This window comes from Protopterus annectens, chromosome 2.part2, assembly GCF_019279795.1.
Source record: "Protopterus annectens isolate FY-2018-M chromosome 2.part2, PAN1.0, whole genome shotgun sequence".
Lineage (NCBI taxonomy): Eukaryota > Metazoa > Chordata > Ceratodontiformes > Protopteridae > Protopterus > Protopterus annectens.
The window spans coordinates 164618138-164637550 of record NC_056730.1 but is presented as its reverse complement, the minus strand read 5'-3'; the positions used below and the strand labels follow the sequence as shown (position 1 = coordinate 164637550).

The 19413-nt window shown below is 41.0% G+C and overlaps 1 protein-coding gene across 1 annotated transcript in view; it reads right to left on the bottom strand.

The window, feature by feature from the left end:
* LOC122795579 (metallophosphoesterase MPPED2-like) overlaps nucleotides 1-19413 on the bottom strand; it is a 545143-nt gene that overhangs the window by 45871 nt on the left and 479859 nt on the right. The window lies entirely within an intron of this gene.

Below are 19413 nucleotides of genomic sequence, written 5' to 3'. Positions count from 1 at the left end.
TTATATAACACATGACAGTGGTGATGTCTGTAATCATTTGTAATGGTTGTGGAGAGCATAAATGATTGAAATAGTTGACAGCATTTATGACTGCCAACCTCTCTTTTACATTTATAAATTTTGCTCTTTTTTTATTATAAAGACCTTGCACTTTTATTCTCACAGATACTACTTTCCAAGCAAAGTCTGAGATGTTTGTTCTTACAGACTGTTCTGGAGCTAGAAAGGAAAATGGGAGACCTAGATTCAGATAAAATTGGTCTCTCCATCCCAAAGAAATTCCATTCTCACAAATAGGAAAACTAGAATCTGGAATACCAGTGGAAGTTGATGCTAGGACCATACTGATTTTAGATACCACTGAAATTTTCTCATGTGAAGTCTTGTTAGAGGAATCATGAGAATCATAGATGCCATGAATTCTAGTATCATGAAAAATTCCCTTGCTAGTACTTTTGTTTGAATGGTAAACTCACGATTAGATCTAGATATAGATCTACTTTTTTCTGTGGAAGAAAAGTTCTTTGAACTGAAATATTTAGCACCCCAGAAAAAACAATCTTTTGAGAAAGAGTCAAACAAGGCTTTTGGATGTTCTGCTGAAACCTACGTTTGTGCAGTAGATCTCCCACTCAAGTGGGAGATTTCAGACACTTTGAAGAAGACTGTGCAAAGATGAGCAAGGTGCCTAAATAAGGAAAAGTGACAACTCCGTGCACTCTGCAGCAAGCTATCACAGGAGCTAGACACTTTGTACATACCCCCTTGAGCAGAGGATAACCCAAAGGGTAATGCAGAGAACAAAAGTGTGATCCAGAAATACACATAAAACCAAAAACTTAAAAAATGCCTGAAATGTGGTGATCTAGGAATGTGATGATAAGCATCTTTTAAATTTAGGGTCACTAAAAAAAATTAAACGGGGAGTGAGATGTATTATGTTGTGAAGTTAGAACATTTTGAATTTTGGAACTGTCACACACTGGTTTAAAAAGGAAAGATGTAAGACTCATCCCATAAAACATCTTTCTTTGGCACCAGAAACATTCCTGAATAAAAGCTTTCTCCAGTGTTAAGAGGGACAGCTTCTATCACCCCCTAAGATAGCAGATGTCGAATAACAAGAAGGAAAATAGATGTTTATCTGGTGGATGAAGAGATATCCCCTAAAATGGATGGAGAGATTCTCTCTGCCATCTGTATCAATGGTGAGTCCCTCTCAGAACTATTTGTTTAAGACCAGCTTTTGCCAAGGGCAGAATGGAGACTCTGGTTTACTGGAAGATTTAAAGCTTGCCAGAGTGGGAAGGGGAAGTGGGATTATGAAGATAGTCACTCCGACTTCTTAGACTGTCCTGTATTCTAGAGGGCTCCTCCTTTCCTTTTGTAGGCTCCCTGTCATTACTTTTTGAATGTCTGCTTATTTTTCTTTTTGTAAAAATTTGCAGAGGTAGCATTAAGCCCCTTGATAAATTTGGAGAAGGCAGACTGAAAAAATCTATGAAACTCCTTGTATCAACTTCCCTTTCTCATCACATCACACTTTTAGGACATTTGCAGAGAAGGTCCAAACACTACCTCTCTGTCTAAGGGGGAATTCAAAACTTCATATTTAAAATCCTCAAGAAGATTTTGAATACACAGCTGAGAAAACCTCCTCACAATGGTTCAAGTAGCATAAGCGAAGTCATAAGCGCATTTCAAATTATGTGTATTGACTTGAGACACATAAGGAATAAGATTACACAAAGATGCTTTTTCCTCAGATAACGGAAAATGTGGCATAATGTTCTTCATATTCTCAAAGCAGGCAAGCATAAACTTCAGTATTTGAGCGTGCCAACTGAGAACTGTAAAAATATGTGTGGCAGAAGAATACTATTTTTCCCAAATGTTTTAAAATATTTCCCATCCTTGTCAGAAGACTAGGAATTAGCATAACCAGATTTATTGCAGCAGCTAGATTTATTAATGAAGTAATTTATGGGGGTGATCTTGGGTTAAAAAATAAAAACTTAAAATACTGAGAAACTTTATGCAATCTGTCTGCTTTCTTACGAGGCAATACATACACCCTGCACTGCTAGAATAGGGAGAAGCTGAGTACTTTAAGAAAATTCCAGTTGCAAAAAAAAAATTGTAATATTTATTTAAAGGCAGTGGAAGATCATTATGTTCCCAGTGAAACAACTGATTCTTTCTAAACATTGCTTAGGAAAAAAGGAAATTCTTCCAAGGGACAGTCAGAAACAACATCCCCCTCAGAATTAGAATCAGAAATTTAAGGAAAGAAACTGTAAGCTGCCCCTTCCCAATAATTTTGTTGTTCAAATTCTTGAACATCCTCAGGCAGTAAAGAATCCCTTTTTCTTTTACCAGAAACAGAGAAACCAAAACCCAAACCAGCCTCAAGTGTTTAATAAACACAAATCCAGATGAAAACTTGCCACGGCAGTAGAATACGGTGCAGTTTTAATTTATGACTTTAGTCTAAACAATCCCAATCTTCTTCAGAATGAAACCTACTGAACACCACATGGTGTTTAAATGCTAGAAAAATCACATGACAGCTAGTAAGAACAATACATGGTAAAGTTCATTTAAATACATTTAAAAAAATGAACAAAAACATGGTTATTTTAAAACACAATGATAAAAAGAACATTTATACAAAATGCATTTCAAAACAAACTTTTTTCTTAACATAAAATAACAGCCTTCATATTTAATAGACCGCTGATGGAAATTGAGTCATTTAATCCTAGAAACACTGTTGCATTGAATTTAATCTGCCAAAAAAGTTCACGTGCCTCTAAGTGAATTTTCCTGTCACCACCTCTCAGGGGCTTTATCACCTTTTCCAGATAAAAAATTAAATCGCACAAAATCCTCACAGGTAAGAGAGTGTCACATAAAGTACCTAGCCAATACAAAATATACCAAGTAACCAAAAGTTCTGATGAATTCCCGAAGAATACAGATGAAAGTGCTTATTTTTTTAGTAAAATAAATTAGTTTATCATTGGTTTGCTCTCTGGTCTGCTCTTTGTAGCCAATTTCCTTTGGTTACTTGGTAAACGAGTGCCTCTATAAAGCATTTGTTATACTATGCACCTTAAAGCTATACACAAGTAGATAAATGCGTTTCCTCAAAGTGCATTTAGTCTTCCCCATGTAGAATATACTGCAAGAATCAATTTTTTCAACATACAAAGTTCCACAGGAAAAATTCCCTTATACCTTACTGCAAAATCAGATGGCACATAAACTAGGTATTAGTGGGCCTTGTGCACAGGCTCCACACTTAAACATTCTAATTTTTTTTTTACATTTACTGTGGAGATGCACTCCAGAAACACCAAAACGGGAAGGGTCAAGAACCTAACATAAACCCTGAGCCAAGCCCAATAAATCACTCCTGTCTAAAGTAACTGAGACAGGTGAATACATTTGTCTAATTTTTAGCTTCTTTTTGACAGAGGTCCTGAAGAAGCAGACCTACTTTTGACAGGTAAAACCTCCCAAGGGGATATGCAATCTGGTCTGGTGAGGTAAGCAGGTAGTCCTTGCTCCTTCTTTCAAGACTGACAAGAGTTCTCCCTTTACCTCCAACAGTACTCCAACAAAGGACATGTCTAATGCCCAGTACATGGAGGCTGCAGGGACTACACTGGAGGGAGCCAAGGAAAAAGATGAATGGTCTGAAGAACCAGAAATGGTCACAGCAGAGTCACCTATCTGTGGCTGAAACAAATGAGAAGCGTACTGAAGTGGCAAAGGTTGCTTACAAATATTTTTCTTATTGTGCCTGGAAGAAGTAAGTACTGAGGAACTTATAGGACGTTCCATGGTGGAGTTCAAAAATGAGTCTGGGAAAGTCTTACAGCAGTAGGCATTGAAACAGGCAAGTATTAAAAAGTTGTTTTTTTTCCACCAAAAACACTTACCCAGCCCTCAAATGTAAAAAAAAAAAAAATGACTTTTTACTACTTAAAAAAACAGTTTTAAGTTAGTTTTAATAAGATTTTTTTCTCAAAAGTAAAGTAACGCACCTGTTAAAAAGTTACTAAAAATCATGTGACAGTGCTATAGAAACACTGTTTCCTAGTTTAAAAATAATAATTTCAAGAAAAAGTTCACTTTCTGTCATAACAATAAAATGTGAAAGTTTTTTTTCCCCTGAGCAATGGAAAAGCATTAGCCAACCATCACTCTTCGAAAGCCGACAGCAAGAACACTCTTCGGTTGCAGGAAAGATCTGAAGGATTGGCATAGAAACCACTTTTTCTTCAACTCTGCTCATGCAAGTGTGTGGAAGATGCCCTTAACCTTTGGAAGCTGGCCAGCATTTGTATCTTTAGCAGGATATAACCATATAGCTAAGGCTACTGCAGCAGTGATCAAATGATGAACATTAAAAGAAAGTTATGTATTTACCATAATGCTAGATCTGTGTTGTCTTATTCTGTCTTAACAGATGAGTTGATCCAACCTTGGTTCTGTTTTCAAGAGCTTGGGACCAGGGATCTGGCTCCTCCCCTACTCATAGGCCCCTCTAGCCCCTAGATTACCTCAAATCACGTCTGCCTACTTGTAACTAGTTCTTCTTCTGATGGACACAACACATACTCATCAAACCTATGTAAACAGATAAAAACAAGGGATAAACAGCTCCAGGCTGCCAAAAAACAAGGTCTGGTCAGATCCAATCAACCAGCCAGGGGCCATAATAAAGGACAATTTAGGATGGGGGATGGAGAGAGGGAATGTTGAGCTTTGTGTCTGATATTGTCTTTTCCATTTGCCTCAACTAATAGAACAGATTCTCTAGCTTCCCAGAGTCCTGGACATCTCATGGTAGAACATTATGAAGAGTGGTGGAGCCAAAGGACACACAGGATCTAGATTGTACATCTAGTTTGTAGTGTGACACAAAAGTATAAACAGTAGATCGAGTAGCCACAGCACAGATCTCGTCAATGGGTAGTATGGCAAAATAAACAGCGGAATTAGCCACCGCCCAAGCTAAGTGATCTTTGGGTTTGTTCAAGTTAACCATTTTTCCTTATAAACAAAGGAAATGCAGTCACAGAGCGACCTGGACAAGGTTACCTTAGAAACTCCTTGCTCCAAATTGATAAGGTGAGAAAAAGTTTATTTCTCTTTCTAATGACTTTGGAGCAATACAGATAAAATCTGATTCTAATGTCTTTGGAGCGATACAAATAAAATCGGAGCTGTTTGTGAACATCCATCAAATATAAAGTACATTTGCTTTTGCTGGAAAATTTTGGAAAGACAACTTGTAGGTTAATCATCTGCTTAAGATTTGCTTCTGAAGCAACTTTATGCAGAAAATGAGGTCTTGTATGCAAAGATACCTTATCTTTATGAAGCAAAACAGGTATGGAAGCCTGCATGGTAACACCTGTAACTAAGAAATCTTCTTAGCTGAGGTAACTGCTACTAGAAAAATTGTTTTCCAACTAAGGAATTTTAGTTCTGCTGATGATGCTTGTTCAAAGCGGAACCTAGTTAAGGCTTAAAGCATGACAGTAATATCCCATGGAGAAACTGGATCTCTGGAGGTCAGAGAAGGAATTCACTTAAAGAAAAGCCTTGGAGATCTTCAAGGAAGCAATGAAAGTATGGTTCTTTCCAACAAGAAAATTGGATATGGCAGCTAACTGTACCTTGATGGTCAAGAAACTAGCGGCTTCTGAAACAAACTCATTAAGAAATCTAAAATGGATGGTAATGGAGCAGGGAAACAATCCAGTCCTTTAGAAGAAACCCATATAGTAAATCTTTTCCAACTGCTATGTCTGACTGAAATTGATACCCTTTATGTTTCTGTGATGATGACTGGACTAATGTAGCAGGAGGTCTGGATAAGGGGTCATGCACACAGGGACAGCGCTTCAAATGAGGCCAAAGGGAGGGGAACCAAACTTGCCAGGACCAAAAGGGCACAATGAGAATTACCATTGCCTTGCACCTCATTTCTTTCTGTAGAAACTTAGTTATCAGGGGAAAAGGAGGAAAGGTGTATAAGAGACCCAGGGGTCAACTATGAACTACAGCATCATTTGATGACTGCCCCTCTGGGGAATCAGAGCAAAGTACTTTATATATCTGTTGTTTAAGTGAGAGGCAAAAAGAAAAACTAGAAATGATGTATATTTTAGTTATTGTCAAATCTGCAGTGTTTTTTTATATGGAAGACAAACCACTGCTTTAAGGACTGCATTTTAGAGCATATTACGGACATTAGGAATGGCAAGGATAATAGTGCTTTGGCACAACATGTGAACGTGGAGGGACCACAACGTGAATTTAGTTTTCTTGTATTAGAAGTGTTAGAGGAAGTCATTAGGGGTGGCAGTCTGAGGAATAGAACAGAGACAGCAGAACAGAAGTGGATATTGTACTTTAATGTGGATAGACCACCAGGGATTATTGACGTAGTTTCATTAAAACCCTTTCTGCATGCACGTCCACTTCAGCACTGATCCCTGTAAGTCACTTGAGTGTATATAGATGTATACAGGATTTATATGTGTTTTTTAGATTTTTATGACTTGAGCTTTTTATAAGAATGGTTTCTTTTTAGACTGTTTTGAATGCAATGTACAAATTAAGGTGTTAATTGGTTGTTTTAGAATTCTGCAAGATGATTGGTTAGTTTATTGTTTAACTAATGTATGTGCTCATTATGCAGTAGTTTAATGAAGCAATTGTTAGATTGTGACAGTGCTTACTCTGGTTATTACTTCATACAATTAAACGTTTTTATTTTAATACGGCTGTGTTGGCTCGGCATCGTGTTTTTTACTTTTGAAATGGAGCAAGAAGTCCCTGCACTGAATAAGCAAATCCATGGCATATGCAGTGAGGATTCAGTCATCGAAGCAGGGGAATACCTGGAACCCTTGCAGCCTGAGATATGCTGTGAGAATGACTATGCATTTGGCGAACACCCTGGGGACTGCGGTGAGACCAAAGGGCAGCACTCTGAAATGAAGGTGACTTGCTTCCAGCTGGAAACTGAGAAATCTCCTGGACTGCCTCACTATCTTGATATAGAAGTAGGCATCCTGCAAATCTATCGAGCACATTCAGTCATCCTTCTACAGGATAGGTAGAATGGACTGAACTGTGACCATTCTGAACATTCTCCACTTCACAAATTGGTTGAGGTGGCTTAGGTCCAAATGGGCCTGAGCTCCCAGGGTTTTTTTCTGACCCAAAAAGAACCTTGAATAGACTCTGGCTCATCTCTGGTCTGTTGGGACTTCCTGAATGGCTCATTGTTTTAGCATCTTTGCTACTTCTGCTGCTGCCAATTCCTTCTGACTACTTGAAATGCCAGAGATTCCCTTTTTCTTTTTTTGGAGGGAATGCAAAGGGAATAATAAAATCTCTGGTGATTATCTTCTGCACCCATGAATCTTGAGTGATGGCCAGTCAGTTCTGAATGTGCAGGGATAAGCACCCTCCCCAACTTCCTCCAGAGAGTGGCAGTGGGCAACCGTTCAGGAACACTGAAAGGAATTCTCTGCAAATGAACCCAGAAACCTTTGATTTTGTGGTCTGTCTCTTCCCCATGGGGTGACGTCCATTAAAGTTATTCCTCTCTGCACTGGTGGGGGGGGGGGGTTGTCAGTGGAAGCAGCTTGGCCAAAACATTGGGACTTTTAAAACCATAGCTTAGTTCCACCTTTTTGATTTCAGGAAAAGGCCCTTGGAAGGGTGGAAATGTATGCCAGTGGCAGACATGGTCTTGCCCTCTTGTTCTTGTCTAGTAAGCTTATCATTAACCTTAGTCCCAATGAGTGATGAACCATCAAATGGGGCATTCATGAAGGAAGTATTGATTCTTTTTGCAAAATTGTAGAGACATGTCCAGGTGTGCTGACTAATAACAATTCCGATGCCTGCTGCCCTTGTCATGCCATCAGCTGCATTTCAGAGCAGATGTATGGACACATTGGCCAGACTGTAGGGTAAATAAGTGTTCCTCCACTGATTTTTGGATGTCAGCAGGCATATTACCCGAAAGGAATTTGGACAGTTCTTTAATCAGATCCCTCTAAAATGGGTCATATGGGTCAGGTAATTTAGAGTGTGAAGTGCAAATGTCATTGAATCATTGACTACCTATGGGGGGTGAACAAATGTGCTCTCTTTTAAGAGATCCTTTTTGGTGGCTGCCACAGCCACCATGGCATCATCTGGGAGATCCTTGCTTCAATGGTACTTGTTCCTAGAGGCAACCAATATTTTGTCCAGTTTCTGTACACTGGCTTCCTTCCAGGCCCACTAAGAAACCATGCCTATCAGCTCATCAGCAGGTGGGACTACCCAAGATAAACCAGCCCTGAAAGCCTCAAGGAATACCAACTGCTCTGGAGAGGGTGCTCTTGTGGACCAACCTTCTCTCTGCTTCATCAATTCTAGAATATCTCCAAAAGCAGTGTCTTCCACAGGGGATCTTAGAGATCCCTCTCCTTCCTCAAAATCAGTATCCTCATTGATAGACTCTGGAGATGAGTCAAGATACCTTCTCTTGAAATCATGCTTCTGTGAAATGGTCAGAATCTGAGGGGAAATTCACCACAAGAGAATCTTCAAGGCTTTGAGAGGCTGACAGTCCCAGTCAAACCAGGATAAGTGGATATATCCACAGAAAAAAGGGGAGGGTTGGGATAGAGCTGAGTGGCAATGAGACACCTCCTCTCTAGACCTGAAGAGAACCCTCTCAAAAGCCTCAAAAGCTGAAGTTAAGATTAGGGCCAAGGTTGCATCCCCTGACCCAAACAGGCCAGGGAAGGAACATCCACAGACTGAAACAACTCCTCTCCGAGGCAGACATTGATCCCAAACAGTCTAGAGCTGAAAAACCCAAGGATAGAGACGGCTCTGAAAAGTGTCAAACCTAACTCTCAAGCCTTCAGCATCGAGACTCATCCTGATCCAACAGAACTAGGATCAAGAGGGTAAGGGAAACAGTTGGAAACGAAGACAAAAGCTATGTCAGTTCTGACATCAGTACCTTACGGGGATGACTTGTTAACTGTGGGCACTAGACCTGAAGAGTGCACTGGTACAAGAGAGATAATGGCTGGGATCATACCAAGAGGCACCAGTGGGGCAGATGCTGGGTGCAGCCCCAACTGGATCTGAGTCTGGAGAAACTTTAAGATCATACTGGCAACTTTGGCTTCAGAGAGGTTCCATACCACAGAAGGTGGTCTGGATGAACAGTTTGGTCTATCCTGCAAGATGGAGGAGTGGAGTCGAAGACTAGCCAGCTCAGGAGAGAAGCAACATGATGGAACTGGGAATGGATCTGGAATATCTCCCCATAGATGGATCTAAATGCTTCAGGGTCTTCAACACTAGGCTGGAGGCTTCTTAAGGATGCTGAGATCTTTTTTCTAGAATTCTCCTTTTGCTTGTCTTTCTTCCTTTCCTTTTCTTTACTCCTCTCTCTCTCTCTCTTTCTCCATTTCTTTTCTGTCTCTCATCTTGTCAGACTTCTTGGAGGAAAGAGACAAAGCCTCAGCCATTGATAGTGCTGGAACTCCTAACTGGGCAGGGAGGATACCCTTAAGAACAAGTTTGTTCCAATGATAAGTGAGAGCTCTGGCCACAAAAGAGGCTAAGTCCTCACATTATACCTGTAAGTGTGCAATCCCTAAGCAATACACACAGAGTGTATTGTGAATCCTGGGGCGGTGGATTTTGTTCCGACAAACACTACATTTCTTGAAGTCAGTGGCCTTGTCTGACATAGCTAGCAAATTATCTCATAACTGCTACAACAGCAAAAGCAACAATAATAATAAGCAGGCAACTGCATTAAGAAACCAAGAGATATCAAATTAGCTATGAGAACTCTAAATACTAACAACAGAAAAACTATAGCTATATTCAAATAATTTTTTTTTGTAGGGGAGGGAAGACAATAAAGAAAAAACTCCCAAAACAACTATCAGAGACATATGTAATTTATTTTTATTTATTTATTTTACATTTGTTTATCGGGAAAAAATCCAACTGGGCAGAGTTGCCCGTTTTCAACAGAGGCCCGGGCAGAAAAGCTCCATAGTAGTAAAATAAGACAGTAAGTAGAGGTATCATTTACATTATCACACAATAATAACACACAGAGTACTACAAATAATATAAGATTACAATGATATATCTATCACAAAGATGAATTAGTAACTATCAGCAAAAAAGAAGTTAGTCTTACCATGACTAAATGGCCTAATGGTTAATGTGTTTGCCTTACAAACACAAGGTGCAGGGTTTGAGTCTCACAAGGGATAACTGGCTAAGCTTAAAATGACTCGCAAGGGCAGCTAACGTAGTACTAATCTATGAACCTATGAACCTACAACGTTCCATCTGTGTTGTTGATCTTCATTCATTTACTACATGTGGGTTCTGAACCGATCCTCGGCTGTTTACCACACTCGCGCCATCCAGAAAACTCTCGAGCTAAGATTTACCCATAGTGCCCTTCTCCATGTTACCTCAGATTAAGTTTGCCCAGAAGACAGGACAGTTTATAGAAAGAAAATGAAAGCGTAGGCTTTCTCTAAGCAAGTGCCTTACCAGGAATGGAAGGACCATAACCAAACCTCCAAGAGCCTTTGGAGGGCGATGAAGGGTGGCTTTGTAATGAATGAATGATGATCAACAACACAGATGGAACATTATTGTAAGACATAACTTCTTTATCTGATGTAGTTAATCTTCATTCATTCCTTACATGTGGGACAGAGTCCCTAGCTACCTGCGTCCTGGGAGGCCCTAAGGAAGAATATTCCTGAGTACCATTGATCTGAAGGAAGCTATTCCCCTAGGAATCATGTCCAATTTATTATGCGTAATAAATGTATGAGAAGAGGCCCATGTTGTTGCTGGGCAAATATCATCCATGGAGGCCCTGGAGTGGAAGGCCACAGAAGCTGAAACTGACTTTGTTGAGTGTGCTTTAATCCTTGCAGGAATAACCAGGCTATTTTCTCAGCATATGTAGGTAATGCAGTCTCTAAGCCATTTGGATAGGGTAACTTTAGCTACTGCTTTCCCTATTGTAGGACCAGAATAGGCAATAAATAGCTGGTCATATTTTCTAAAGGACTTTGTCTTGTCAAGATAAAAGAGTAGTTGTCTGTGAACATCAAGCAAATGCAAAGTATATTCCCCTTTATTGGAATAATTTGGGAAGAATACAGGTAGGTCTGAAGTTTGGTTAATAGTCAGATCAGAAATCACTTTCAGAAGAAAGGAAGGGTTTGTCTGTAAGGAAACCCCTAGCCTTGTGAAAGATCAAATATGGATGCTTCATACTCAAAGATTGTAATTCTGATACATGTCTAGCAGGTGTAATAGTGACCATGAACAAGGTTTCCAAGATAAGAATTTCAGATCACATGTGGCTGCAGGTTCAAAGGGGGAACTGGTTAGAGATTGTAAGAACATTGTCATATCCCATGGTTCAATTGGTCGCTTTAAAGGAGGCTTGATATGCAAAACTCCTTTTAGAAAAGTTTTACACAGTCTGTGAGAGATTAATGACTCTGAAGACAACCATTATGGTAGTTGGATATTGCAGACAGATGGACCTGAATAGAGGAAGCTGCAGCTCTGGACTCCAGTTGAGTAGATAAATATTTTAGAACAACAAGCACTTGTGCTGAGAAAGGATCAATATACCTGTCCTTGCACCATAGAGAAAAATGCTTCCATTTACTAAGGTAAAGCTTTCTAGTGGATGGTTTATGTGAAGCCAAGAGAATGTGGCGAACTGGAGAGGACAGGTCACTTTGCCTGGAAATCAACGGAAATGGAGAAACCATGCTGCCAGCTTGAGACTGGATACATTCAGGTGAATCAAGCCCTGTGGATGCATTACCAAGTCTGGGATTGGGTCCAGAACCCAGGGTTGACAAATTAGATGAGGCCACAGAAATGGGAACCAAATTTGATGAGGCCAGTAAGGAGCAATGAGGATTACTTTGCTTTTCAATCGAAGAGCCTTCTTCATGAATTGTGGTATCAATGGAAGAGGGGGATAAGCATAAAGAAGACCCGTGGGCCAATTGTATTGGAGAGCATCCCTTGGTGACACCCCAGTGGGGGGATTACGGCAAAGTAGCTGCTGCATTTGTGGTTTGTGAGGGATGCAAATAGAGTGCAGCAAGACTGACCCCAGCGACTGAAAATCCTCACCGCTGCTATAGGATTGAGGGACCACTTGTAAGGCAAGAGAATGCATCTGCTCAATTTGTCTGCAATCACTTTGGAATCCCCAGGAATGTGCATTGCTACAAGAAAGTGATTGGAAGCTATCCCTCATTGCCAAATTATTGTGGCTTCCCGACATAAGGGGTAAGATCTGGTTCCCCCCGTATGTTTATGTACCAGACTACTGACATGGTTGTCTGACTGAATAGCAACTGTTCCTGAAGGGAGGACAGAATGGAATGCTTGCAAAGCTAGAAGCACCTCATTTCCAGAACACTGATATGCAAATTGGTATCCAGGGGCAACCAAGTGCCTTGGACTGTCTTTCCCTGATAATGGACTCCCCACCTGATCAGTGAAGCATCTGTGGTCACTCTGGCTAAGGGTAGATTGGTGGAGAATGGGCGGCTCCATAGATTCTGATCCAGTTTCAGCCACCAGAGAAGGTCTTGTTTGGAAAGATTGGTTATCCTGATTTTGTAAGACATAGGAAGATCTAACAGGGACCATTGAGTTAGTAACAACCATTGAAGGAGTCTCATGTGAGGTCTCGCTAATAGAACCATCGTGATGGAAGCTGCCAAAAACACTACAGGTTGTAGAACCGCTCTAGCCTTGGTGTGGTTCAAGACTTGTTGCAGTTGAAGTCTCAGCCTTTGCAACCTGTGGGGGCAAAGAAATACTCGACAAATCCGTGTGTTGAATTCCACCCCCTATGAATTGCAGCCTTTGGGATGGAGTTAGTTTGCATTTGATCTCATTCACAGTGATGCTCAAGTGCGACAAAAGTTTCCGTGTTTGCTGCAAGATGAACAACAGTTGATGCTTGGTTTGGCATTAAGGAGTCAACCATTCAGATATGGAAACACCCGGAATCATCATAGTCTCAAATGAGCTGTCACCACTGCCATGCATTTGGTGAACACTCTAGGGGCTGTAGAGAGACCAAAGGCAGTGCTCGGAATTGGTAATGATTGGCCCCCAGCCAGAAGTGGAGAAATCTTCTGGAGCATTTGTCCATTTTTATGTGGTAACACATGCCCTGAAGATCTATAGAGCACATCCACTCATCTTTTCCCAATAAAGGGAGTATTACCTTTACTGTGACCATCCAGAACTTTACTTGTTTGATAAATTTGTTTAGGTTGCTGAGGTCTAAAATGGGCCTCCAGTCCCCTGTTTGTTTTGGCACTAAAAAGAATCTTGAGTAAAAGACGGATCCTTGTTGGTCTGGGGGGACTATTTGGATGACTCTTTTGAAGCAGCTTTTGAATTTCTATTGCTACAAATTCCATTTGACTTGGTGGAACATTGGGAATGTACCTGGTTGGCTTTGGCTTTGAAAAGAAGGGAATGTGATATCCTCTGGTTATTATCATCTGCACGCAAGTATCTGTGGTTATCTTTTGCCAGGCAAAGTGGTGCAGAGAGAAATTACCCCTGACTGCTTCCAGAGGCAAGCAATTGGGCCGCTCTTCAGGAGCGCTGATAGGGCTGTCCAGAGAAAGAATCTCTGGATCCCTGGTTACATGGACCCTCTCTGCTCCTAAAGGGGCATCTTCTATTTGAATTACACCCTCTGCCTCGGGGGGAAAATTCATCCCTTGTGTCATGGAAAGACCCTTGAGATTTTCGGTACCACATCTTTCCACTCCTGTTGTTCCTGGAGTAGGGTCTCTGAGGAGTAGAAAAATGGGCACCAACAGCAGAGTCTTACTGTCCTTTTCACACCTGGTCAAAGTATCCTTAACCTTAGAACCAAACAGGGATGAGGCCTCTATGGGGGCATTAAGGAAGGAAGACTTGAAGGAGTCCATGAAATCACAAAGTCGCATCCAGGTGTGGTGTCTAACCACGACTCTAGCACCTGCCACTCTTGCTGCCCCTTCAGTTGAGTGTGAAATCAACCTCATGGATGAATTGGAAATAGACTCCAGGGTGGCTAGATGTGAGGCAAACTTGTCCCATACTTCATCAGACACTGCTCCTGCTAGTGTTTCGGAAAGCTCTGAAATTAGGTCTCTCTGAAGCCACGTGAAGTGTGCCAAGTAGTTCATAGACCTGATTGCAAAGGTTGCTGAAGAAAAGACCCGCTTCCCTATCCTATCACCTGAGACTCCCTGTTTGGGGAATGGACAGTAGAGTTCTCCTCGGTGAGCTCTTTCTTTGTGGCTCCCGCCACCACCATAGCATCAATGGGAAGATCTTTGGACCAATGGGGTTGATCTTCTGGTGGAGAGAGTATCTTATCTTGCCTATGTGGGACTGGCTCAATGGCATCAGGTGTCATCCAAGCCCACTGCACGATCTATTGAACAAGTTCATTTGCAGGGGGGGGGGGTCAGGCTCGGAAAGCCTGCAAGAATGCGTTCTCCTTGGGGGAAGGGGTGCTGAACTTCCAGTCGCTCTGCTGTTTCAGTATTTCCAGGATGTCCCCAAAAGAAACATCTTCAGGGGGCGACCATCGGGACCCTTCCCGGTCATCAAAGTTTGTATCTTCCATCAGCGATTCCTCTGGGGAATCAATGTGTTTCCTCTTGCATGCTTTCTTGCGAGGAACCTCCTTGAGGGGAACATCAGAGGAGGAACCCACAGAAGGGGAACTTTGATGACGACTAACTTGAGGCTCCTGAAACTGATGTCCAACAGTAGTGAGAGGTAGTAGCTGTGGCTCAGAAGCAGGAGGAGGAGGGCATTTCGCCGACGCCGATGGGTCCAACTGGGAGCCAGCCGTGGCTAAGGCTGTCTCCATTGCCTCAAAGGCCGGACCCCCTGAGGAGGGATGAGAGCCCAGAACTGAAAGAGACAAACTCGGAAATGGGGTCACATCCCACCCCAAAGGACCAAACCCCAGGGAAGGAGCCTCCAGAAGAGACAGGGCTGCTGAGGCAGGCCAATCTCAGACCCGAGGATGGTCTGTTTCTGCAGAGGGTTCAGACCAAAGACAAGTCTCTGGCATCAAAGTGAGATCCACTATCAGTGCCAAAGCTGGTGGAACTGGGGTAGCAGTCAGTGACAAAACTTCCGAAAACTGCAAAGAGGTTGGAGGGGGGAAATGCTGTGGAGTCCTCAGAGCAGGGCCCTCAGCTCCAAGTGGGAGGGAGGGTTTCTGAGGAGGAGAAATGCCTCTGGACGTCAATAGCTGGTCTACCACTCTCAATATATCTCACTCAGACAGGCTCTTGGAGGAACGGGTAGATAACCCCGACGGTGAAACTGGATGTTCAAGGAAAGGACTATACTGCAGTCCAAAGAAGGGGTCCACCGACGGAGAGTATCTGGTCCTGGGAAGAAATTCATCTCTCTGAGCTGAGGTTGAAGGTCCGCTATGAAGCTCAGGAGGGGAAAAAAATGGTTCTGAAGAGACTATAGGCACAGAGAGATATGTTGGAGCTGAGGTAGTTTTCATTATGGTTGTCAGTACCAAAGGTTGAGCAGACGAAGAAATCAGAGCAGACGATGTGGTCGGTACCATAGGCAAAATTAATGGTGCAGTAGCAGAGTTCGAAGCCGATGAAACGGTTGCTGCCAAAGGAACAGATGGTGCCAATGGAATCATCTCTTTTGGAGCCAAGATCAGAGCCGAGGATTTCTGTCTTGGAACCGAAGACTCCTTGTGCTACAACTTAGGAACCTTAGGCCTTGGTTCCAATGATTTCGACTCATGAGGAGAAGCGGGAAGAGACTTACTCCTCTTTTTATCATCTTTCCTCAGAGGGGGTGAAGCCTCTGTCTCAGAGATTGCCTCCGAAAAGGGAGATTTTAGTAAACCAGCAAGCATCAGTTTATTTTTGCGTTCCACAAGAGTGCGGGAGCTGAAAGTCCTACAAATATCACAAGGCGGTTTCTCCAATAAATGAGAAACCCCTAAACAGTAAACACAAGACATATGACTGTCTAAGTTAGGCATTTTTCTGTCACATTTGTCACATCTTTTAAAACTGGTAGTCATTTTCTTTTCTGACATATTTTCCACAATAAGAATAATAATTCCCAAACAGGAAAACCACGCAATCCAAAGGTAGTAATTATAACAATAATAATAAAAACAGTACAATCTTAGGTGTAAGAAAGAAAGAACAGAGGAAGTACCAACTATGGTACGAAAGACTACCCAACTGGGTAAGGGAAGGTACCAACAATGGTAGAAGAATTACCAACCGGTAGAAAAACAAGAAGTAAAGCTGAAATTAGGGCACTAGTGAAAAGGATACAACAAAACAACAAAGACTTTTTTTATAGAAAAGTACTTAGAAGAAATTTATCTGAAACTATCAACAAAATGAACACTTATCTGAGAGGCTGTCTGGCACGTCTTGTTTTTACATAGCAAATGAGATCTGAGGTAACATGGAGAAGGGCACTATGGGTAAAGCTTAGCTCGAGGGTTTTCTGGCTGGCGAGGGCTTGGTAAACAGCCGAGTCAGAACTCAGGATTGGTTTCGAACCCACATGTAAGGAATGAATGAAGAGTAACAACATCAGATTAAAAGTTTGAAATGCTTATTGCAGAAAAAATATAGAAAAAGACATGTATTAAACCACTAAGCTCACAGCCCTCAAACATGCTTCTTGACTGATCATGCAGCAAACAAGATCTGGCGTAATTCACGGATTACAGGGAATAAAGTGTAGAGCACCAAATTAAAAGTCAGTCAGTAAACACATATAAAGAACAGATTATCCTTTTAATAAATCATACAGGATTTCGTCCCGCCAAAACTACCGGAACTTCATCAGATGCCACTGATAAAACACATAGATATTTAAATACATAACTAACCAATCATTTTCTACAAATCAAACACACCTTCTAAAATCAACCAATAAAACATCCAAAATTGACACACCCGCAACAAATATCTCATTCCGTGATCGGCATACCATAATTATATTAAATTATATAGAAAGCACATTTAAAACATTTAAACCTTCACATAATATAAACATGATAAAACCTAATAATCACCTAGAAATGGCTTTTAATTTTAATAAACATGAAATAGAAACAGCTTTGTTTAATCCTGGCCAACAATGTGCTGCTAACCGCAGCTGCCAGGAAAGCTCCGCTTTCTCAAGCAAAACTGGCCATGCTACCCCCTCTGACACTTCTAAAATTTCAAGGGCAATAAATTAAAAAAAAATGGTTATTACAGGCATTAATATGCCTTGCAAGAACATTTGAGATTTTTCCAGCTTGAATATCAGACAAATGTTCACCTATCCGACTTTTTAACTTCCTTTCAGTCTTGCCCACATAAAAACATGGGCAAGCTGAACAAAGCGCATAATAAACAACTCTGCTAGTATTGCAACCTGGTCTCCCATGATTGTTGATATTTTGTCTATTAATAACAATTTGACTCACTTCTAAAATGTGCTTGCAATAAATGCAAGCACCACACTTCCTCATAAAACCTTTAATATTCGGAGACCTAGTATGCTCAAGCATTTGCTTCAAATTAGTCCATTTTCTAAATACCAAAATAGTTTTTTCAGCAATTCTTTCCATCACATCATGCACAATGACCAACACATTCCAATTTTTCACCAAAATATCTTTAATGACATAGCTATCCTGACTAAAAGTAGTGATAAAAGCACTAGTACAGTTTCTAAATTCTGCATTACAATTAGAAACAAGTTTCTAAATTCTGCATTACAATTAGAAACTACAGTCTGGGGAGATGTATCAGAAGCTACATTGTTACACAAAACACTATTAACCTTAACTTTCAAATCCTCATGAACTAAAGGTGCAGACGTATCCCCCAACAAAGGTTTAAAATGCCCTTTGATGGAGTTTTTAAGAACTAATCCATGTGTTTGTTTCATTAAGCCCAATAAAGGTGTGTGTGTGTGTGTGGGGGGGGGGGGGTTGGTGGCTATGGAGCAATGTGATTATTCTAAGAAAATGAAAACACTTCTGAACACATCAACTTATTAAAAAAGTTCTATCAATGAAATGAATGTTATATATGGCAGGATTAGAAGCTTCTTATATGATTTATTTTTGGTGTGAGGGAAAGAAATGGTGAAAAACCAGAGAAGAAAGAAGAGTATTTGTGGGCAGACATGTTGAAGTGGTTGCAAGATGAATCTTTACAGAGGAGTATTTGGGCACCAGTAGTACAACATCACAGATGGGGCCCCAAATTATTGCCTAAGTACCAACTATAAAATTGCTTTCACTTACAAATATACTTTTTTTAGTAACAGCTTTTTTCTCTTCCTTTAGTACCTAATACATGCCCTTTATAAAATAAGTGCTTTAAAGGTATTAGAATTTAATCATCCAGACAGTCAGCTGAAGTTGATTGAGACTGGGGTGTATCAACCCCTTCCGCCATCTTGTGTGAGTATATCCTGTCTGTTATGAAGCTTGCGGTAATTGGCCTTGACCAATTCCATATGAAGGAGGAACCAGTGTTGACTGGGCAAAAAGAAAAAAAAAGTTATCACAATTATTTTTGGGGAGTTCTTCTGAATATTCAGAACTACTGTAGGTATCACTGGAAAGGGTGAAAAACCATAAACATTCCTGTCCAAGGGAATGAAAATGCATTGCAAGAGGTCCTGGTGCAGAACTTGTTTAGTTGTCCATCTTGAAAGGAAGTGAACTGATCTATTTGAGGTATTCCCCACAATTGGATCAGTTCCTAGAAGACCACCTCATTCAGTTTCCATTTGTGAAGGTCAGTCCTGGACCTGTTCAGCTTGTTTGATACTTGGTTGCTTTGACAGAATGTAAGATGCTTCTTGAGTTAAGGAATGCTGTAGAGCTACCTCCCAAGCCATCACAGACAGCCTGTCTCCCATATTGTTAAAGTAAAACATTTCTGTAGTATTGTATGTAATCACCTGAAGTCCTGAGAATCATAGATGATGCAGAGATTTCAAAGCATGGATCACAATGTGCTTTGGTTTGTCTGAATGATTCCATAAGCCTTACATCTTTCCCCTCATGGAAACTGTACCCCAAGCAAGCCTTGAAAAGTTTGTGGTGAGAAATTGGTTTGGTGTCTGAGGAGAGAAAGGCAGACCTGAGTTCAACTGAATGTGTTGGCTCTACCAATGCAGTTCCATTTTTAGAAAGCTCAAAAATGGAATTTCATACTATAGGGGACAGAAATGCTGTTTTTTTATCTA